We start from the raw sequence: 25419 nt of genomic DNA on the forward strand, positions 1-25419 counted from the left end.
TCCAATCTAATCGTACCAAACAGCCGCAACCATTCAGCAGAGGAAACTAGTAGGATTCGCACTGAGTCGGCGAATTTTTTTGTGAAAGGTGCAGTCGAGGAAGTAACTGACGAGCCAGGACGTTTTTATTCGTCATATTTTTTAGTGCCAAAAAAGTACGGACCATTCAGATTTATTTTTTATCTGAAAAGAATCAGTATCACTTGACTGTCAACAGAATACGCCGTGATCTAATCAATCGTTAGGGACGAAAGGTGGTACGTTTAAATGTACGGACGAGATTAAGTAGACAAGTTCTAGCTACATCTAGCGCCCTATAGGCCAATCAAAATAGTTTTATTCGTTTAAGCTTCGATTTATTTTTAAAATTTAATCATTTGGTTTAGATTAAATAATTATTAGAAATATGTTTAATCAAACAAGTTTAGGGAATGGCGCGTGGAGTGCGCAGGGGGCAAAGCCCCCTAGTAAACCTAAAAAAACTAAATAAATAGCTCGTTTCTCCGTACTTTCAACTGAAGGATATTCGATCGGCACGATCTCTGCTCTAACCTGGCTGCTATATGGGTGCAATAAACCTGGAAGACGCATATTATGCGGATCTACTACACAAAGTATCGTGGGAATACCTCAGTTTCCATTTTGAAGAGAAAGTTTTCGAGTACACATGCTTACCCTTCGGGCTTAACATGTGCCCATATATTTTTATAAGAATTTTAAAAATAGTGTATTACCTAACAGAGCAAGAACTCAGTTTGGTGATATTTTGGGATAACTTCTTGTATCAATTCGGTCTGGTTATGTACGTTGTTATCGTATGAGAAGGTAGTCGAGCTACTAAGAAACTTGGCCCTCGTTCACAGGAAATCTGAGTGCAGCATCAGGAATTTTGCTCGATTACTAGGTAGCTTAGTCGCGACACTGTCAGTGATAAAGTACGGGTTACTCTATAAAAAGGTTCTGGAAAGACACAAACTGCTAGTGCTGTTAGATAATGATTCGAATTACGATGTCAAACTCCAAGTAACAGCAATTGTGAGAAAGAAAATCGACTGGTGGAGAGCCGCTCTGCCGGTGGTGAGTAAGAGCGTTCACCCGAAGAAATGCAACCTGGTAATTTTCACGGACACATCGGACTCAAGCTGGGGTGTCATGGATGGTAACCTTGATGTACAGGGATTTTGAGATGGAGCTCAAAAAACCCACTCAATCAACTATAGAGAGTTGCTAGCAGTTAAGTTCAGTTTAGCAACTTTGGCCACCAAAGTCAAAAATTCTGAAATCTTACTGCGAATTGACAACACAACAGCCCTAGCTTATATAAATAATATGGGAGGCATTCCATTTAAAAAATATAAGCGGTAAGCTTGAAAGATTTGGCAGTGGGCGAAAGCCAATAACAATTTTTTATTTATCTCGTACATCTCGTCGAAGGACAATGCCAGGGCTGACCATCCATCCCGTGGTTTAAACTTAGATACTGAATGGTCTTTGAATGACCAGGCCTTTCAGAACATAGTAAGCAAATTAGGCCAACCAGAGATAGATCTGTTCGCTAGCGCTGAGAGCGCAAAATTCCATAAGTTTTACTCGTGAAAGCCTTGTCAGGATGCAGCAGGTGTAGATGCTTTTACTTTAGACTGGGACGGAGTTTATTTCTACGCATTTCCCCCTTTTGCATTGATCGCAAAGGTACTCTCTAAAATAGCGGAAAATAATGCTATACGAATTTTGGTGGTACTAGATTGGCCAAGCCAAGTTTGGTACCCAGATTTCAAACGCATGAAAAAAGGCAAGCCTTTATTTTTTGAACGTAGTGCTGATCTCTTGATTTTACCACGCAGGTCTCTCCGTTATCCCAGGGCACACTGCCTATGTCTGTTAGTAGCACGTGTGTCAAGCAGGCCCTTCTAAGGAGAGGTGCTCTGGTGGAAGCCATGGATGTGCTGATGGCCTATTTGGCTCGAGCGACATCCAAGTAGTATAGCTATTCACTTAAGTCATGGTTAAAATTCTGTGAAGCCAGAGGGTTGGATCCCTTGTTAACGATAGATCATCTCTCCTGTCCTTTCCATCGGAGGAATTTTCCAAGAGGGTGTTTTTTGGCACATTGAACGCCCATAGAAGCGCAGTTTTGCTCATCTCTAAAGATAAGCTGGGCAAGAAGGTGTTAGTTTCAAGGTTTATGAGAGACGTGGCCATATTAAAACCTCCGGAACTAAAGTATGACGCGATCTGGGACATGTCGATTGTGCTGCAATATTTAAAAAGACTGCATCCATTCGAGGGCTTAAACCCGGTGGACCTGTCTGAAAATACTGTCGCACTCTTGGCTCTAAGTACAGGGCAAAGAGCCCAGACGATAGCAAGCATCAACCTCAACAATATCCAGATCACCAGCGAAGGACTGCATATGAAAATTTCAGACCTGGTAAAAACATCGAGGCTAGGAAGATGCCAACCATTGCTTAGGCTACCTCGTTTTAACGAGGGCACAAGAGTTTGCATTGAAAACACAGTTTTAAGATAGATCAAAATCTCTGAACCAGTGTGGCCAAAGAGGTCAATGTGGTTATTAATATTAACGAGAAAGCCTTTTGAGCCGGTGGGGGGGCATACCATCAGCAGATAGATTAAAGCAGATCTGAACAAGAGTGGCATTGACACTCAAGTCTTCTCTGCTCACTCGACAAGACATGCTAGTAATTCAGCAGCTCTAGTCAACGAGGTCAGTTTCGACGTAATTAGGTTTATAACAGCCTGGACTGAGAACTCGCAGTCATTTGCTAGACATTACAACAGGCTGATCAGGCCTTGAGCGGACGTGTTCACGTCAGTGATTCTGAATTTGCAAGCTTTAAGAGAGTTTAAAGCTTTAATATACCTATTTTTTTTTTTTTTGTAAGGTGTAATATAGAAAATTTCATATTAAATAACATAAAATAAAATAAATGAAACAAAATTTAAGGATTTATTGCTAAACATACACATTGTTTTACTGTTATCTTGATAACGAGGCGACCGAAATATAGTTGACTAATCAAACGAACTTACCTGTTGCTAAGTTCCATCGTAATAATATGTAAAAAGCTTCGTTCGAAGAGATTGGGTTTCCACTCAGGTTTCATACCCCTACGTTATTTCACCTTTCCTGCCCATCCTTTATGAAATCACGAAGATTTTATTTGGATGGACCTCTAAAAGAATAAAGCAAGTACCTGTAGTCAGGCCGGAGGGAGGTGCTCTGTGTTGCTGCACCGCAATGTTGGTTTTTAGTTTTTCTCTAAACTTGTGGTAAATTTGCCCAGAGAGGAAGGTACCATATTGTTCTACTGTAGTTCCTTCGAACGAGGCTGCCCACATGTAGTTACAATCGAACTTCACAGCAGGTAAGTTTGTTTGATCAGTCAATTACACGTTTTTATAGTATTAGGTAAACGAACAATCTAATTGTTCTTAAGCGTTATGCTTTCTAACTTCGGTGCTATACAGCTAAACAAGGAATGAAAACAAAAAATTAAATAAATGAATAAAATATAAAGGGAATTAAAACAACAAATCAGGGGGGATAAATGGGTCATGGGACCCACGGTAAGAACGAAGTTCTTTAAACATGACATGAATACAAAAACACAATTTCTCAGGTAACAAGGAGGTCGCCAGACTCGTAGGAGGAACGAAGCTCTATAAACGTTAGTACTGCATTCATGTAGTTCACTAAACAAAAACTTGAAAAACGAATAAAAAAAAAAAAAAAAAAAATTAGTTCAGTACTCACGATGGTTGAACTTCGTGAGAACGTCGTGCATAAATACAGTACTCACGAAGTTCAACCATCGTGAGTACTGAACTATTTAAAAAAATTTTTTTTGTTGTTCGTTTTTCAAGTTTTTGTTTAGTGAACTACATGAATGAAGTACTAACGTTTATAGAGCTTTGTTCTTCCTACGGGTCTGGAGACCCCCTTGTTACCTGAGAAATTTTGTTTTTATACTCATGTCATGTTTAAAGAACTTCGTTCTTACCGTGGATCCCATGACCCATTTATCCCCCCTGGTTTGTTGTTTTGATTCCCTTTATATTTTATTTATTTATTTAATTTTTTGTTCTCATTTCTTGTTTAATTTTATTTCATTTGATATCCTTTTTTTTCATTTTTTTTTTTTTCATATTTCATTTCTTTTTTTTTTATATATTATTTCATTACTTTTTTTTTTCATTCTTTTGCATTTCCTTTATTTTTCGTTTTTTTATTTTTTGTTTATATTTTTTTTCAGATGTATTATTTAGAAAACAAATACATAATTTATCATGAATTGAATGTATTATCAGTGAATGCATATAAAAATGGAATATTATAGTTACGAACCACACGATCAGTACAAGAAACCGAGTCTATAGTTGGTAGCACGCGTAGCAGAGTGGGTGAGATACTGGACTCATATGCAGGAGGTCGAGGGTTCAAATCTCTGAAGTGGAAAGTTTTTTTTTTTTTTTTTTTTTTTTTTTTTTTTTTTTTTTTTTTTTTTTTTTTTTTCAAAGAATTGTAAAAGAAAAAATTTATAAGTTAAAGAAAAATTATTGTAAAAAAATAAAATTAAAATTTGTTTAAAAATTAATTTCTTGGGAGTGTGAGGGGGAATGGTAGGCAAAGGTGTGGAGAAGAGTAACACGGCACGGTTGGCAGATATACATGTATAGTGGGGGGAGGGGAAGTGTGTAGAGAACAGTAGGTGAGGGGGACGGGGTAAGGGGGGAAACTTGAGAGGAAGAGACTTCGGGTAAACCACTTCCGTTTCAAAAAATCTGTCGGTTTTCAAATTCCAGCCCCTAGTACGCGACATAAAGAACTTCGTTCTAAAAAGTTCTTAAGCACAATAAAATCTTCATGTATCGATACAAAAACTTAGAAAAATCATGCAAGAATGATTAAACCTACCGTAGAATCAGTAACAAAAGAAAGTAACAGGAAAACAGCTAGTTAATGAGATTGGGTCGTTTATCGGGGGATTTATTTTTATTCTAAAAAATTATTCATGATTCTTCGATACAAGACTATTATTCACGAGTTTTTTCAATATTAATTTTTAGGCATTTTTTTGAAAAAAAAGTTAAAGTGACTATGTGTAACATTGCCGTGACTCTTGCGGGATAAAGAAATTTTGCGGCTGTTGATGTTAAAATTCTACTATATAGAGATTCATTTGATACGAGAATAAAGTTTATGCTTGAATCATTAAAGTTTAGAAAACTTTTAAGCATACTTTTTGTGTTTTCACGATTTCTTTTTTCTGCGCCTTAATCTTCAGAAAATCTCGTGGATACCTCTATAGTAATTTTGAACTACGAAGATTTTTTTGAGTAAACTTTATTATTAACGAATAAAAAAACTTTTAACTCTTACGTTATTATTAAGAAATGTCGTTAACTCATAATATGTAAATTTATGAAATTCTATTTGCACAATTAATTTTGATTATTGTAAAGTAGTTTCCAATTACAAAAATACGGCTACATTACGAATGCAAATAAAATAATACAATACTCGCGTGCACACTAAATATGTATTATATTTTACTTTTAAAATTTTAAGCGATTATATAATGTACAAATGCCACAATAACAGGATAATATTAGGTTGGAAAAATATTTATTAGTTATCACGTGTTGAATCATCGAAGTTAAAAAATTTGAAATACGCCACAGAGCGATAGCACAGTTTACTCAGGCTGTGTTCGCGAAAGGCTCTGTTAGTTAAGTCAGTTAAGGGTATTCAGTATATCGGCCAGAGTTTCTGCTATACCAACTTCTCTATTGTCAGAAACTGTGGTTGATAACTAATTATCTAGCTGTTTAAGTCCAAAATAAGGAGAAGAGCCCCCAAAATGGATCTTTGAGGAATCTATCGAGCCTAAATTCAATGCAATTCGTTGCAAGTTGACAGAGAAAAGTTAAATTTCCTGTTCATATAAGAATGTGTTCGTGTGCATAATCTAAAATGTAACTTTTTCAAAAAGTAATGCATTGAATTATCTGAAATTTTGACAGAGCCTCTAAAATAGAAAGACAAACACCAGTCCTCTCATGGTTTTCGAAAATATACAGATTTATAGGCTATGTTATGCCACTTACAACAAACATCAATTTTGTAAAACTCAACAACTGCAAAAATACGAAAAGAGCCGTGTTTGCCTTTTTATTTTAAAGGCCCAGTTCAAATTTCAGATAATTCAATGAATTACTTTTTAAAAAAGTTACATTTCAGATTATGCACACTGAGACACTCTTTTATGATCAGGAAATGTAACTTTTCTCTCTTAATTTGCAATGGATTGCATTGAATTTAGGCTCGACTGATTCCTCAAAAAGCCAGCTTGGGAGTTCTTCTCCTTATTCTAGATTTAAACAGCTAGATAAGTAGTTATTTTTATTTTATTTGTTTTTTCTTTTTTTTCTACCGAGTTACCGCGACAGCCCACTCGCCTAGTCACCGGGGCCACCCACCTACCACCTATGTGTGGGGGTGTATTGCCATACCCATTTCCAACCCGTTTTACTGATATCATACCTAAATCCATGGGCACAGTGCGAGTATCTCCAGTGGAACATCTTGCCAGTTATGCTGACACTCTCTACACCAATGATGCATCGGGTCCACTCGCCACTATGTAGATTTTTCCGGGAGAGGACTCCATATTCCAGGACGTCCACTCCTCGCTGTTTAAGCTGGCGCTTTCTGCCGAAGCATCGGATCCAGGCGAATTCAGGGACCACTCCTCGCCGGTAAGGCCGACGATCCCTGCCCGACGACTGGCATCGGATCTGCTAATCCCTACCTGTAGCCCTAACACTGTTTCGCATTTATCCAGGCCCAAAAACCTGTGAGGCAAGGAAAATATCTCGGTATTACTCTGAAGGAAAATTCCACGAAAAAACCCGCCCTGAAAAAGCCAGGGTTACATAGGAACTTTTCTCGATAAAAACAGTTTTGGAAAAAATCTGCATTTACCGGGAACCGAACCCACGACCCCTATAACTGCGTTGTACAAGTAACAAGCACGCTTACCACTGAACCAACACCGCTTCTGAGCTAAATAATAAGTTATTAACCATAATTCCTTACAATAGAGAAGTTGGTAAAGTAGAAACTCCGGACGATATACTGAATCCCCTTAAGATCACGTAATCATTCATCATGAGTGCGACGGGGATAACATAATAGTTTTCCTCGTTAAAGCCTCTGTCAGAAATGAATTTTTTGGCTTTCACAACTTTACAATGCTATTCTTCTAAATTATTTATCACTCAGTATTAATTTTAATTTTTCTGCATCTTCTTCAGCATATTTCTGCACATTACCCCGTTTATACAATGAAAAAAAAAACACTTATTAAAAAAATGATGCTGGTCCATGGAGCTGTCCAAATCATATTTGATTTATCAAGGTAATTTAAAGCTTTCAACCAACTAATAAAACTAACTTCTGTAGTTGTTTTTCGAAGACTATTAAGCTATACATTTTTTACGTTTTTATAGAACTAATGAAGTAAGCAGTCGGCAAAAAGATCGTCTTATCTCTTTTACGGAGGCTAATCTCATGTTTGCAAGACGACAGATTACTTAACTTGGTTGTCAAGAAAATTTAATCTTTAGGCAGATGTGTAATGATCTAATAAAGAAGTTAAATGACCTTGGCCCGCACAAAAAATCGAAAAATGAGTGGTTAGAGGTATTTACTTTAAACTTGTCTTTAAATTGATGGAATGAATAGACGTGGCATTACATCTAAACTGGACCCTAATATCAAGGATACATACTTTATACAATTTATACAATTGAGTTCTTGATAAGATCCACAGTAAATACCATTAAAAAATATGGCTGGGCAGAGTTTGAAATACTTGATTGAAAAACTATCGTTAGTAACAACTGTTCCACATAAGTGTCAAAGTAATTGCATATTTTAAGTATTCAATAACTAATTAAATGTTTGCTATGTTTCTTTTTTAATAACGTTATTTTAATATTACAATGTATAATCTAACAAACCTTGTACATAATGTCACTTAAGCGTTCATTCATTCGTAAATTGACAGAGTTAAGAAAAATTAATAAATCGAGATAAATGTAATGGAGTAATTGATAGCAGATTTGGAAGAAATTCAAATTAGCAGCCAAACTCAATAAAGTGAATTAGGTATGAATGTACAAGAAACCTGATCATATAGATCCTAAGTTTGACTAGGATCCTGAAGACGACGGGATCCATGGTATTTTTGATAACTATGGTTTTAGATTCTATGCCGTTGACAAGTTCGCGTTTTAAGATTTCAGTTACAACTATGAAGAGAATATGTGTGAAATAAAATCATCTGAGCTTACTATCGTATTAAGATGAAAACTGTTCTAAACACATTTCGTTGTACAGAAAACTAATGATTGTGTGCATTGCTTATTTTTTGTAACTTGTACGGTCTTGCAACATTTGTGCAATTACTGGTTTGCCATGTTGTATTATATTATTCAATATTATTACGTAGATACAGAAAATCATTATATTTTTTTTTCTCTTTCACACTCACATAAGCTTCTGGCGAGTTGGACAAGTCGAAATTTCATGTAACCACACCCTATTGCTGTACAGTTTGGTTCATTTTTTAAGGATTATTAGCATCGTGGTAGTCCCTAATGTCTAATCTATTGTTTAGCAAAAAAGCTACTGTCAGTATGAAAAATTATGATTTAAGACCACTTTGAGTCTTCTTCAACTTGAATTAAAGCTAATTTTTTCGAATTTGATCTTTTTTAAGTAGCCCAAAATGGCTTCTGTTCTATACTATATGACTAAAAAAAATGTAAAACTTGACTTTTTTTTTTTTTTTAATTTTATTGAAAGCTTATAAGCGTAATGAATGTATTGATCATGCATCCAATCTCTATTTCTACGTTTTTTGTCTCATGGTTTCCACAATAAGTTTTAAAGATTTTAAATATTGTGCACCTTGTTAACGACTACGACTTTTCTACACTTTTCAAAACAGTAACTTTCTCAATAAGTATTAAAAATATCAGCTGTCTTTTATCCGGAAAACTCTGATGTCTAAGCTAAGCTATAAAAATTAGTAGCGAGATTGATGACTCCCATGCTACGGAGTGTGCCCACTTTTTTTCACTATTTTGAGCACCTTGTCGTGACCAAGCGCCAAACTAGGCCCACATTTTTTCTTTATTTGAGAAGCATGGTAGGGGTTTACGCCTACGAGGAGAGGAGTGGATTCCCGTCAAAACGTCCATATAGGCGCATATCTTGGAAACACGTGGAAATGTCCATACAGGTGCATGTCCTCGAGACACGTGGAAGGAGTATACTTAATGTGCGCTGATGAGGAGAGGAGTGGAAATGTCGGCTGTATAGCTGTATAGCTGAGGGCACAGACAAAGCAAGCGACGACACGACTTTTTCTCTTTTGACTCTGCAACCGAGTATATGCTATATATATTTCACTGACTTGCTCTCGCTCTTGCTTCAATGTTATCTATGAATCGTATTTAATTAAATCGTGGAACTAAATGCTCATTAATTGTATGCACAGACTTTTGATTTCAATACATTATTTTTTAACTTTACCGTACTTTTAACATTCGCTAATTCATTAATGTTTTTAAGAAATATACAGCTTCAACTATTTTTGAAGACTTTCAGTATAGCTTTAACCACTAATTTATTATTTTAACACATCCTAGCTACTGCGAACTGTAGGACAAGCTCCGGAGGATATCCATGAACCACATGTGACTTCAAAAGGGGATTTTCGTGTCCTTCGAATAGCTGAAATAGATCTGGAAAGAGTTAGAGAATGTAATATACCACGAATATTTGATAAATTAATGTATGAACCTATGTGTAGGTAGGTAGTAGTCTATATACTCTTATATACATATACTTTTTACCGTGTATTACCTGAACAGAAATTATAAGTAGGGGATCAGTAGGGCCTACTTAGACTGCCTCTCTCGGCAACTGAGGTCCTACGTTGGCAGCTTCAGGTGGCGTTTGATAGACCCTAAGTAGGCTGCCTCCATTGACATAACATAACCACATTTTAATCGATAAGTATAGATATGTACATATGAGAATACACATTGTATTCTAATTAAACAAAAGTCATGCTCCATTTCAAACGAATCATACTTAATTTGCATGAAAATTTTCTATTACGGCATTGTTGATCACGTGTAGTTACAAAAATATAACTTCAAGATAAATACAAATTTTATATAAATGAAAGATATAAATGTAACCTTAGAAATATCTCTCATTCACAATTGATATCAAGTTTATAATATCAACATGTAATTTAAGAGTTGATTCTGAGGAACTATTAAATAATAATCAAGAAATGAATACATATTAAGTGCTCTCACTGCAGTTTACTTTTCTTCCATACAAAAACATATTGACTCAATAAAATGACAGATGAACTTGATTTGACGGCGGACATCTAAATGACAGTGTACAAGCTGTTGGATGTTAAATTTCATAATCTTAGAACGGTTTTTAAATAGTTTTTATTGAAATTTTTTGAAGCAACAATCATTATTTCTAATTTAGTTCTTTGAGAAACTCTGTTTAGTTGACAACAAATTTAATGTCGATTGATTTTGTCATTCTTATATGTATAAGAATACTCATTAATTATTGAAATAGGACTCAATGGAAAACACTCGTAACTTGTGTACCTATGTATAATTTAACGCTACAGTTTATTATCTATATTTACACTGCAACTGTAGCTGATACAACTCTATATACAATTCGAGAGGTAAAATATAGGTAGGTTATGTAAGCTGCCTCATGAGTACCTCACGCACGCTCCCTGACGCATGTACCCTCAGTAGGTAGTGTTGGCCGCGATGATCAAAAGCTTGATGCTGACCGCAACCTTCAGAGCGCTTCTTTATCAGCGTCACCACCGGCAAAGCTGTGAACTATCGCTGATGTACCCGTTTTCATGTATCTATATACAGTTCACAGCGATAATTCACAGCTTGGCTGGCAGTGGCGCTGATAAAGAAGCCCTCTGAAGGTTGCGGTCGCCACCAAACTTTTGATCATCGCGGGCATCGCTGTCAGTAGGCTGCCTAAAAAGGTCCTCACGAACTAGAGAGGCAACCGACTTTCATTTCTGTTCGGGATATTGTTCTTTCTCGTTCTCGTTGTATATATGTTCATGAAAAAAAAATATACACATGATTTGCTTTTTCCTAATCTCTAATATTCACTGATAAAAATACATATTCATAAATAAACTGTCTTTTTAGTATGTAAATATAAAATCAAGATTATTTAGGGTAAAAAAAATAAATACTTTTCCTACCTCATGCGTTCTTAATAGGCTAGTGTGCGCTTGGTAGAAAAAATTGGATTCGCCACATATGTACCATTGATCCGTGGCTGTTTTATATCCCTCCCACCCTGTTTCGCAGGTCACTCGGGCCGCAAAATGGCCCTGAAGACGATGGCACTTGTCTGATGAAAACTACTATTTTCACCATAGACAATTAAATACTAATAAGTTCAATAACATATTCTTTTAAGTTTCACATCTGTCGAGGGTACCGAGACCCACACTTTTTTTTCATACTCTTGATACTATCAGCACTTTCGCTAGCAGGAATTCGTTTTTTTCTTTGCCTGTGCCATTTATCACATGAAGATTGTTCAATTATATCACAGCACAATTTTGTTATGTCAGTTTATGATAGCAAAATTTTCTTCATAGAATTGACGGTCACTTATACTCATAATTAGGTAGCTTTAGTAACCTAAAAAATAACTCTGAAGACACCAAATATTTCATGTGCAAACTTCACAATTTTTAAGTTAAGAATCCAAAGCAGTTTTTTTCTCTGCTAATTTAAAGGACTTTTTTCGTTTCTTAGTTTTTTCGTCCACTTCAATTTCTGTTATTTTAAATGATTTTAAACGAATAATTTTTAATGCAGACGTTGATTTTAACTCGGATGCTTTTATTGCAGAAGATGAAACGTTGGATTTTTTAAACAGAAGGTTCATCTGGTAAAAATATCTTCCTTTGAAATACTTTTCTTCAGCAAATTGTCGTACAAAAGGCTTTACCCCACTGTTGTTGGGAATCAGTCTTTGAGAAACTGTTGTTATTGTTAACAAAATATATCAGAGCAGCAACGTGCTTACATCTGCCACTTTGATTGTAAACACGTGTACAACTAGTTGTGATAACACTTCTATCACCACCAATCAACAAAAATAAATGAAATATTACTGAAGATTAATAGTATAAGTTATTAACGAATCTTTGGTTGCGTTCGCATAAATCGTATTCGTACCCCAATCGTATCCCGATCGTATTTTCGACTGTAACGATATCTCTGCGAGTCTGTGCAGATCTTATCAAATCATACATACTGACTCTGATTACACAGGCCCACAAAAAAAAAAATGTCAGTACTTTTGACGAGACATACTTTTTCTGACGTATCTTTGGACGCTGAATCCAAATCTGCAATTAAAAAATAGCCTTCCGCAAGATATTTTGAGGTACATAAGAAAAAAACCTAATTTTTTGAGGTTTTTTAAGGGTTTTTCGAAATTTAAAAATAAAGAGAGTGAAAATAAAATTATTTTGACTTCAGAACTGAATTCTACAGAAAAAAAAAATTGAAAACGGGATTTCAAGGAAAGTGGGGAATAAATATGTTAGCAGATTACTGCTAGATAATGAAAAGAAATGTCACTCCAAGAAGGGGACAAAAACGTGGCAGAAACCCTTTATATCGAAGCTTCGATGAAAAACGTGTACGTAAGCGAAAATCAATTTAATACGACAATATCTTAAAAATAACCAAAATACGTTACCACGAGCTTGTTCGAGTCACTAATGATCAATTTCAAGCTCAATTTATACCTAACATTCCAAGTTAATCTTGTTTCTGTATACGAAGATGTGAAAAAACTTCAAAACGGTATTTAAAACAGCAATTTTCAAGAAATCACTTAATTTATTCTATATTTTACTCATTAACATCTTCTAGGAGTGATTTTTAGAAAATCTGACATTAAATTCATGATTAGTGACCACAAAAACACCCAGTATAGTATTTTTAATATGTATAAACTCATTCAAAAGCGTAAAACTAAATTTTAATGTCCTTTTAACTAAATTTGAAGCAAATTGTGACTTTCCGCGGTTTTCTAGTCGTTTCGACGCCGGATAGTAGATTGAAATATGATGAAAAAAAAATCATAACATGATTTTCAATTTTTTTTTTCTGTAGAATTCAGTTCTGAAGTCAAAATAATTTTATTTTCACTCTTTTTATTTTTAAATTTCGAAAAACCCTAAGAACCTCAAAAAAAGAGGTTTTTTCTCATAAACCTCAAAATATCTTGCGGAAGGCTATTTTTTTATTGCAGATTTGGATTCAGCGTCCAAAGATACGTCAGAAAAAGAATGTCTGGTCAAAAGTACTGACATCTTTTTTTTGTGGGCCTGTGTAATCAGAGTCAGTATGTATGATTTGATAAGCTGTCAGGAGCTTTGACTAATAGGCACTGGCTGATCGTACCGAGCAGACGCAAACAACAACAAGCAGCTAACGCACTTCGGACACACTATGTACTATATATATCGTATAAATTTAGAGGCACTCTACACAGTAAAACAATTTTGTAATTTTACAACGCTGGACGATGGAAAAAATCCAACATCCCGATATATATATACATAGATATACTAGCCAACGCTACACGTCAGATTTTTTCAACGCTGGTAGTAAATTTACGAATCATTTTTTACAGTATAGACTTTCTTTACTTTCAGTAGGAGTCATGTAAACGCCTGCTTAAATTCACATCGGATTAAAAGGCACACACTTATATAGTACATTACGATAATAGTGCGCAAGGAAGGTGATTGACCCACGCGAGTCAGTTCACACTTGAGTGCTTGCGAGTGTGCAAAGACATGCGTGTGTCAATCATCTAATCTCTCGCATGTGTGGTGTATACAACTTTTTGACACATCGTGTGCCGGTGTGCGGGGAACGAGATTATGAGCCATCTAATGAGGCTCTAAAGATCTCGACGTACACACGCACTCACACGAGTGCGCAGCACAAGTTGTGAGTCGCGTATGTAAATCAAGGTCTTTAGAGGCACAACAGATGGTTCATAATCGAGGTCCCCGTGCACAGGTGTCGAAAATTAAATTTACTACAACTTTTACGCTTGATTCAACGATATCTACTGACTATAGTGATTTGATACAACTGGCTTCCCCCCAGGTTTCCTACTTCTGCCACAGGCTGGGGCGCTACATATGTCATTCTCATAGCGAGCAGGCACGTTATGCGTGAGGGGAAATCAAAAATTTCAGATTGGTAGCGTTGAGAAAAAGTTTGACGGAAGTGGATCTTTCTTGATTCTCCTCCTTTGCCTCGTCCCCCGTGACGTACTTCTGATCCCCTACAACACACAACGCCAACACACCACACGTTTTGAATATAATGAATTATTATTTCTTTTTCTTTTAACCAAGTTCTAAAAAAACAAAAAAAACAAAAACAAAAACCAGTCAGAAATGTTATGGGCGACTCTCGGAAGATGTGAAAACATACTTGAGGCACAACTGATATGTTATGCCTTAGTGTCAACACGTTCGACTGCATTTAACAAATTTTTGACAATAATTTTTTTTTGCAGGGGAAGTAAATATTTTTTTTTGGGGGGGTGGGGGGCCATTATCAAGTAGTAGAAAAGTCTCTTTCGTGCTACAAATGGCACTTCTGTACGAAAACTTTTTATTTTTTATCTATTAGACTGGGTTCCGGCAGTAATGTCGTTTGGACCAAATTGCTTTGTTACTATTACAATATAACTCATGATCAAGAATAAAGATCACAAAAATATTCTGGATGTATCCAAAATATATATAAATAAATAAAATACTCTGTGGAAACATTATTTATACGATTTGCTTGTAAAATTAACCTAAAAGTTCAGAGGAAACTTGTTTACTTACTTTTTTCTGCTTTTTTTTCTAATGATACAGCTTGTTTACTGTAGGATCAATAGTTATCTAATTAACCAAATTATTTTGTTTTAAATTAATGAAATCCTAATAATAAACGTGAATCACATTGTCTATTGATATTCGTACGTTTATTCCAATCTAACGTGTTTCTTAGTATAAAATCTTGACAAAAGTATATACTTTTTTTATATGCTGTATTAAGTATGTAGTACAGCAAACTTAATATAATCATAAAACAGGAGGTATCACTTACATTAATTTTAATCAAACGTCAGTGTATTTGAACCTTCTCCTAAAGCTGTCGACTATTAGGTCTGTTACCTTATAGGTGTGTTTATTTTTTTGTTATACAAAGAATTTGTTACATGAAGTTTACATCAAAAACTTAACAGGTTAAACATTTAAATAACGAGTAAATCTTTTTCAGTTTGTCAATTTAAACTCCTTCTAATAATGTTGAATTTATTTTAAAAATGTTGAATCCCAAAGACGATCGAGATTACCTATTATAAGACATATTTGCATTCAAATCTATATCGACGAGAAAAAAATATTATAAAATAATAAAAGCACATATAGAACAAAAATTTTTAACTATAGGTTGAAAAAAATACATATTAAAGTACCAGGTGAAAAATAATAGTTTAAAGAAACGTCTTTTGAACAATGTAGGCTGGAGGAGCAATGTACCAAAAAAATCAGTTTTTAAAATGTATAAATTGAAGAACACGTAAATGTGAAAAAGACAGTAGTCAAATCATTTTTTTTTTATGTAGTTGTGTACATAGCTTGAAAATAATATGAATTTGAAGTTTTTTATCTAGAAGACATAATGAGGATTTCTTTGGTATTTATAATTGTTCTTAACTCATACCAGGTTCTTTTTTCGCATGTTAAAAAATAATTTAAAAATAATTTCTGAAAATTTTAACAATAAAATGAAGTTAAAAATACTACAACAGAATTTTTAATAATTTCATTATAGTGGTGGAGTAGGCCAAGAGATATCTTCAAAAAAAGCACTTAAGTGTTTACAACATTGTGTTACGCAAAAGACCACGGAAAAAGTATTTAAAAAAAGTGTATTATAAAAAAAAATTAGTATTAAATACTCCTCTGTAATAAAACTCACTTGTGAGAGTCTTATAATATTGCATGCATGAAAGCATTCATAAACTCCTCCGAAGACGTTGATGTGGATCTCATGAAGCATCAATAACAGTATTATAATCTAATCGGAAAGTTAACTAAGATACTGTATTAGTTAGGTTAGTTAGGTATAGGCTCAAGGCTGGCTATCAAGATGAGGACTATCTGTATGATTTACGCGGCGTAAACGGGGTGATACCTTGAACCAAGATTTTTATCTTTTACCTAAGTTTTTGTGACATTTGAAAATTACCAACATATGGAGCGTAATGTATTTATGTGAACGTGTAAGGGTTAGTTGTAGTAAAAAATTATTAAAAATGAATAAAAAATAAAACGCTATTCATACCTTAGAAACCAAAGTCAAAGCAAACAGTATTTATGACTGAATATTTTATTCAAATGTGTGTTAATAAATCAAAAAACTAAATGATTGTTAAAAACAATTAATCTTGATTTGCAGAACAAATGAATTTCGAAGTATGAAAGGTGCGATTCCGTGCATATAAACTGATTGTGTAACCATCACTTCTGACAGCAAATGTAATGTATACTTTTTCATGTAAACTATAATGTAACTTTTAATTGTGTATCATTTAACTCCGGTATTGTGTGCATAAGAAGTCTTGATCTTTCGGTTATTGTATGTTTAATTTATCACAAACAATAAGCGGTAGTGATCGATAACTTTTCAATTTACCAACATTGGCTCCTTATTGCAAATGTAAATCAACGCATTCAAGACTGTTGGGAGGGCTGAGTTAAAGTTTTTTCATAAAACCATGAGTGCTTTGACAGAGTGGTTTGACTATCCCTTTTATAACCTTATGTATGCTTCTAGCAGTCCTAGCTAATAATTTAATAAGCCAGATTTTTTTCTGTGTATTTCAATTTGTTTTACACTTTTGTCATCAAAAACAAACCTAAATTTGTTACTTTTCGTATCAGCCTATGTACATAGCTCGAATTTTATCGTCCCTTAAATAAAAATGACTTCGTAAAAAATAATTTAGAAATTACAGTTTCATGGCACCTCTGATAGTCTTTATCTAAGGATTATTACTTTTTCTGCATTCTACCAAGACCACTAAAAATTTTATGATAATCACGTACCCTGAATTTACTTTTTTAATTTTTTTATTTGTAAAATATTCATAGGAAAAAAATTCGTTTGACTGTTGCATGAACTATAACATTAAATTTCATCTCGATAATATACATTTTAGTAGAAACTTAAAAAGTGCGTGCTAAAACATGATCAAATCTTTTAAAAGAAGATTTGTTTCACAAATATTTAAAAATTCCAACGTTTATTACTACATTAGCAAACACTAATTTTGCACATTTTTGTTAGTATTTCTCCGTAACTAGTTATAATTAGGCCTTTGCATGAAAAATTATGTTTGGTCCGTCTTGTGTAATTTTGAGAAATAATCAACACGTATTTTAGCTTTTTTTTTAATTGATAACTTTACAAGATATAGCCTTTAAAGATTATATATTTTTGATAGCTATATATATACTCCTTGTGTATGTGACGTCATAATAATACACGAGAATAACAGTCATTTTGATTTTTTACTATAACTCAGGTAAAAATAAACATTTATTTTTGAAACTTTCAGGAGTACTTGGTTTTGGTATTATGTAGACAAGTTAAATTTTGAGCGAAGTTACTGTAACTGTTTATACGTTATTCGAGGTTATATGGATGTTTGCTACTTTTTGTAAAACGCTGTACTTATGTTTAAAAGTTTTTAATCGTTTTTTATTTTTCTTGGCTCATTTTTTCGTATTCAATTGTAGAACATTTATGTGTAATGTATACTTCACAACTTCACATACATATGGTATTTTCTGTAACTTTTAAGATACCATAAGTTTCAGGTAGGTACTATATCTTTTTCATTTTTTATTTTTAAGAAAAAGGAAAAAAAAAATGTCGATTATTTTTCAAAATTATACAAGACGGACCAAACAGAATTTTTCATTCAAAGACCTAATTTTCGGTAAGCAACATCCATATAGAATACGTAAGACTTTTATTTATGTACTACTTACACTCATTTTTCAATAATAATATTTCATCCTCACTAGTCCTTGAGGTAAATGTCCCTACTATAACCATAAATTTCATCACACTTACTTCTTTAATTTTTTTTTCTTAACTGTGAGCTTTAACAGTAGAAATTTTGGTATTAGCTGGTGTGCTATAAATTTACCATTATTGTTCTAATTTTTAAATATGGTTCTTAATTGTTAAAATACTTTATTTTATAAAAAGATTATAAGACCAAAATGTACATAATTATAAATCGTTGTACCTATTGTTTCATATTATGTCCCTATTTATAAAACTTTTTTAAAACGTAAATTTAGTAAAATATTTTAAGACAATTAAAGCTTTTTCAATTGCATAATACAATTTTATTGAATAAAAATAATTATTTCGTTTATTTGTTTACTAGAAGTGTAACAATTTCTCGTTGAAGTTTGGTGCCACAATACGTACAGTTCAAAAGATAGGTTATGTACGACTTTGTCCTATTTATGGAATTATCTTAAAATTGGTCATTGTATATAAAATGAAATTTTTCTTGTGAATTCATACAGATACATAAAATATACAACTACCACATTTTTTTTATCAAGTAAGTTGTATATCAAATATATGAATTTTTATATTCCATTAATAGGGACACATTCTACGAATAGGAACATTTACCTTACTCTCCCTCCAATTGTTGAAATGCAGCACTCAGCAGTCAGCAGTATTTAGCTGCTTATACGTACTGAAAGCACTAACACACCCTTAGCTTATACACACAGAATGAAGCAGCACAGGAAATATAGGGTGTGTGCTGTGGAGTCTGCACCATGCTAGAGGGTGGATCGGTGTTCCAAGGGGATATTACGAGCTACTAAAAAACACAGGATATACATCTAAGTATTACACAGAAATAAAATAGCACATACATAGATACATAGACCCACTTAAAAGATACTTCCAGCATAAAGAAAAAAAAACACACTGATGCATGTCTTTTATTGAGTCTATCTCATGTTTTATTGTTCCGTAAAAGAACCAGAGTAGAAAGACAATGGAAAAGCACTAGCCTGCTACGAAAATGACGACCAGTATTCGTATGTGTTAATGTTAAATACTAACCGCAATGTAATGATGCGTTCATTTCACGGCGGGCTTTGTCTTAGTAAAAGGGATACGTCTATGGTACATAAATATTTTTCAACTTCCAGCTTATAGTTTGGGCTGTCAAATTTGATCTTCAGCACTAATTATAATCATACCTGTATGAGGCTTTCCTTAGGTGCAAAGGCTTTAGAAATACACTGATCGCGAAAAATGGCATTTATGTACAAACCACTCTCATAATTGTCATTTTACATTGGCAATATATCAGCGCAAGCACAGTTCAAGCAGAAGTAACAGGCAAGTGTCGATTATAGCCTGATCAATCGTAGACTATGTTACACAGTCATTGCTGTGCCTTCTACTCCTACTACTATTTCTACTACTAATACCATTTTTGTTACGAGAAGTATATACAATTACAGCTGAACAAAACTAGTTCTGGTAGTAGACACTTAATTTCTTTTATTTGATGTTATCGTAGCTGTCAGCTACTCTCATGGTATACTGCTGCTGTGCATACCCTTTTTCTATAGAATACACTGCTGCAGAGTATTAAGCTCAAAAAAGGAGAGCGAAAGAGAGAGAAAGAAAGTAAAGAGTTAACTCGTCTGCTGGAGTTCGCTGAACTGCTGAACACTTGTTAAACATACAAAATGTGTTTCTACTAATTAAATTACTTTAGTTCTGCAAATTTTATGGCGTACATGTAATTAGATATAAGCACACACTATAATCAAGCTTGCATGGCAAGGTAAACACTAGTGCAAATCTAATGCATACTTGTGCAGCTTGAATTGGCAATTAATATAGGTACACACTAGTTATGAATCAATTTGCAAACCACGAAATTCAAGTTCTAAAAGTCAATTATTGCATAAAAATACTAGGAACAAACATAACCATAAAAAAAGAATATACAGTCAGAAATAAGCAACTGTCACAGTAATAACCATTAACAATAAGTTATGACTATTTTTTAAGGTCATTTTTTATTAAAAAATTTAAGAATTCAAATTTTGCGGTTTGCGAACGAAGCTAGGGCACCAGTACATGCATAAAAATGCGTATTTAGAATAAATATAGTATACACATTTTTTTTTTTTTTTTTTTTTTATAAATACCTACTTTCGTAGTGTATCTATTTTTTAGGCTTTATTGTAAGCGAGCACATGTAGCTTTGTTACAGTGAGGCACATTTTTACATTATATTCGTTACATATTACAAGTAATGGTTTCATATTACATTATTGGTGATACATTATTGGATTCACTTTTGTAGTTTGATGGTACGGTGATGATGTCACATAGACCACCTCGAGAGCAAAGGATCTATGTGGTAGGCATTGATACAGTTGTACTACATTGGCACGTTGATGATGTCACATAGAGACCACCTTGAGAGCGAAGAATTTATGTAGTAGGCAGCTTTTACTGCGAGAAGGTCGCCCATCCCTTCACGAGAAGCATTGCGTGGTGAAAAAGCACATTTGAAAATCCACAGAGGTACTTGCTCGGGAGAGTCGCACTGGTCGGGAATCGAACCCGCAGTCTCCCACGTGCCGTCCTACAAACCAGCCGACTGAGCCACCACGCGCTCAGTATACACACTTAATTTATACCAGATGTACATTTTGTATATACATATGTATGTATGGGCCGAGCGCACGGTAGCTCAGTCGGCTAGGTCGCTCGTTTCCCGACCAGTGCGACTTTTCAGGTAAGTACCTCTGTGATTTTTCATACGTGCTTTTTATACGCAATGCTCCTCGAGGAGGGCTTACGCAACCTTCTCGCAGCATAATTCCCTAATTTTCCCCTACCCCCCTCCTGTAGTGGGAGGCTTCCCATCTCTTTCCTTGTCCCTTTCCCAAGTACTAAGTGCCCATAGTAGTGCCCTTATTAAAGAAACCGGACGTAGAGCACTTTAATATAAATATATGTAAATATATATATATATATATATATATATATATAACTGCCACCCTTTAAAAAATAGCTGAATATTTTTTCAAAATAATGCTGGATTTCAAAATAAGTGTTAGCGTACGGGAAGAATAAAAAAAATGTTCTTATATCAAATTCTGTGCATATAATTATTATGAGCATTTGATTGCACGATATAATTGAAAATAAGATTGATAGATAACATTCAAGCAAGACGTACGTTAATACTTATATTTTATATACATATATTTAACTGACTTTTGCTCTCTCGCTCTTGCTTGAATGTTATCTATCAATCTTATATTCAATTATATCGTGGAACTAAATGCTTATAATTATATGCACAGAATTTGATATAAAAACATTTTTTTTTTTTTTTTCGTACGTTAATACTTATTTTGAAATCCAGTATTATTTTGAAAAAATATTCAGCTATTTTTTTAAGGATGGTAGTTTAGCTATAACCACTGGTTTATTATTTTTCCTCATTATAATTGTTATGAACTGAAGAACAAGCCCCGGAGGTTATTGATAATCACATGTGACTTTAAGATCTTACATCCTTGGAGTTCCGATAGCTAAGATGGTTAGGGCTTGTGCTACTAGAGTTCTTGTTTTGCTATCTAAGGATCGATTCTAACTATCGGCAGATTTTTTTTTAACGTGATTCATCATTCTAGTTTATTTTGTTTTTATTTATGTTTTATTTAAGTTTATAAATAAACATTTACAATTACTTGTTTCCATACGTCGAAATTTATTTTTAATACTAATTATATTAAATAATTTCATAAGCTGATACTTATCGTTAGCAATGCTATTTCGTAATTTCTTAATAATCATATAATTTCTTAGGATATAAGAATAATTCTCACATTTTAAGACTTTTAAGAAATCATTAACATTCAACGTAAGAGAAACTCAATCCTTATATATAATTTTCATAATTTTTTTTTTTTTTTTTTTTTTTTTTAAGATATTCTGATCAACATTTTTATCCATCTATACAATAATCATAATTTTCGAAGGCAGAAAAAAACTTACACAAAACTCCCTAAACATTTATTTTCCGTCTTTTGTTGTGAAAAAGTTTTTAGGTATAGCAGCTATACTTATTGTATTGATTAAATATGTTATTTTAATGTCAATTACATTATGTTGATTCTAGACCAAACTTTTGATTAGCGCATGTAAATTTCAAAACCTAATACCTTTGAAAATGATGCAACAAAAATCTGAACAGTGATGAAAAATTTTAAAATCTTACAAAAATGTTTTCTACTGTGTTTATTGAATGTTTTTACTGATAAAAATTTAAACATGCAGTAATTCGCAGCAGACGGATGCTGATGATTTGCCTTGATAATTTAGACCAATAATGAAGTTTAGCTGAGTAGCTCTTATTTATAATGGTACGCAAGAGAAAAAGCTTCAACTGCTAGTCAAAGAATTATCTCGATCTATCAGATCTGTTTTTTAGCACTGTTCAGATTTTTGTTGCATAATTTTCAAAGGTATTAAGTTTTGATACTTACATGCGCTAATCAAAAGTTTGGTCTAGAATCAACATAATGTAATTGACATTAAAATAACATATTTAATCAATACAATAAGTATAGCTGCTATACCTAAAAATTTTTTCACAACAAAAGACGGAAAATAAATGTTTAGGGAGTTTTGTGTAAGTTTTTTTCTGCCTTCGAAAATTATGATTATTGTATAGATGGATAAAAATATTGATCAGAATATCTTAAAAAAAAAAAAAAAAAAAAAAAAAAATTATGAAAATTATATATAAGGATTTTTTTTCTCTTACGTTAAATGTTAATGATTTCTTAGAAGTTTTAAAATGTAAGAATTATACTTATTTCCTAAGAAATTATTTAATTATTATGAAATTACGAAATGCAATTGCTAACGATAAGTATCAGCTTATGAAATTATTTAATATAATAAGTATTAAAAATACATTTCGACGTATAGGGAAATGAGTAATTGTAAACATTATTTATAAACTTAAATAAAACATAAATAAAAACAAAATAAACTAGAATGATGAATAACGTTAAAAAAAATCTGCCGACAGTTAGAATCGATCCTTAGATAGCAAAACAAGAACACTAATAGCACAAGCTTTTTTTTTTTGAAAAATAGTTTTGATTCATAGTTTTACATAATTATTTACATGGCGTAAGAAATTATTTGAAAAACGCCTATCTTTACCTTTACACTCCGGAAGGTGTACATTTTATACAGAATGGCTTATTATGCTCTCGCTGTAATTAATTATTATTATTATCCCGGTTTACATTTCTATTGTTTTGCTTGGTCGCAGCCAAGGTTGTACTTAATATTATTGCTTTCCTAGAAAAGTATAAAAACTAGCGGTGCTCATTTCGCTTCATTTTGTACATAGAGGTCTTATAACTAAGTAACAAGCAAGTAAAATTAAAAGAAATAACAACAGTAGGAAAAGAGAGAAGGGATTTTTTTTTTTAATTTAGGTTTTATTCTTATAATAATTAAATTTTTTTTTAATATCTATATCTATTTTGGAGATGTTCGTTAAGTAACATAAATCTCTTTTATTAATATTATTTGGGTCATACAGTATTTTTTTTATTGTTGTTATGGCTATGTGTGTGATATAAGATAGGTATATAGTCTCTATTTATTATATAATTGTTTAAATGTAAGTATAAGAAGAAAGTAGGCAGGATAAAGCCTGTCCTTATTGCATTTTGATGGTATAGTTCACTAGGGTAGTATAGATGGCTTATAAGGCCATTTTTGTTCGTTATGGCTTCTTCTATATGGTTTCTTATTAATTTTATTATAAATACATCGATTCTTGGTATTTTTGCCATTTTATATAGTCCTTTATTACTAATTTTTTTTGTATAGTTACAGTAGTACAAGCCCTAACCATCTTAGCTATCGGAACTCCAAGGATGTAAGATCTTAAAGTCACATGTGATTATCGATAACCTCCGGGGCTTGTTCTTCAGTTCAGAACAATTATAATGAGGAAAAATAATAAACCAGTGGTTATAGCTAAACTGCCATCCTTAAAAAAATAGCTGAATATTTTTTCAAAATAATACTGGACTTCAAAATAAGTATTAACGTACGGAAAAAATAAAAAAAATGTTTTTATGTCAAATTCTGTGCATAAAATTATGAGCATTTAGTTCCACGATATAATTGAATATAAGATTGATAGATAACATTCAAGCAAGAGCGAGAGAGCAAGAGTCATTTAAATATATATTATGCTCGCTTTTGGTTCTAAAATGATTTCTTTGATTCTGAAAATACCATTTTTTTAGGGCTGTAACGAAATAACTGAAATCGTTTTTTCAACTTATTTTGCAATACTGCAGACAGAGTTCAATTTATACGTTCAAACGTTTTAGTGACTTATTACCTGCTTCAAGATATTTTGTTTGGAGCCTAGTTTTATCACTTCCCATCTAAAATTGAATTAGAAAATTCTGGCTCTCAGGCTATAATAGGGAATTTTAAATTGGTTATATACATATTGAAAAGACAACATGAAAATCAATTGTAATTTTCGTGAATTCAGTAGTTTCGAAATTTTTTTCTTCCAGCCATTGGGTTAATTACAAGTACCTTTTAAGTATATAAGCTACATTTGATATAGTCAAAAAGAACTCGTTGTCTGATTTTGTGAAGTAGGTTATACCAATAATATAGATTCTTAAGCAGACCAAAATAATGAGGATCATGTGTCATTTTGAATAAAAAACACTCCTGAAATAAAAATATGTCACAAAACATTTTTAAGTATTAAAATACGAAAAAAGTACACACTTAAACTACACCTATGCAGTTACAACATTGCAGCTAACTAGTGTATCGAACTTTAAATTGTAGACCCGGCACCCGGCCCAAAAAAATCACGTTATTTATTACGTGACGTTATCGAATTAAAACAAATCACGTTATGAATCACGCAAATAATCACGTGATGTGCCAAAATCATGCTATTTATCACGTAATAATTAACGTTACATTATCAATTTTTAGACGAGGAATCTTTGAGTAAACACATTTTTTGTGCTCACCTGACTCAGG

This window comes from Copidosoma floridanum, unplaced genomic scaffold (genome assembly GCF_036245765.1).
Source record: "Copidosoma floridanum isolate Cflo_tuat_1 unplaced genomic scaffold, Cflo_Japanese_pri ptg000011l, whole genome shotgun sequence".
NCBI classification, from domain to species: domain Eukaryota; kingdom Metazoa; phylum Arthropoda; class Insecta; order Hymenoptera; family Encyrtidae; genus Copidosoma; species Copidosoma floridanum.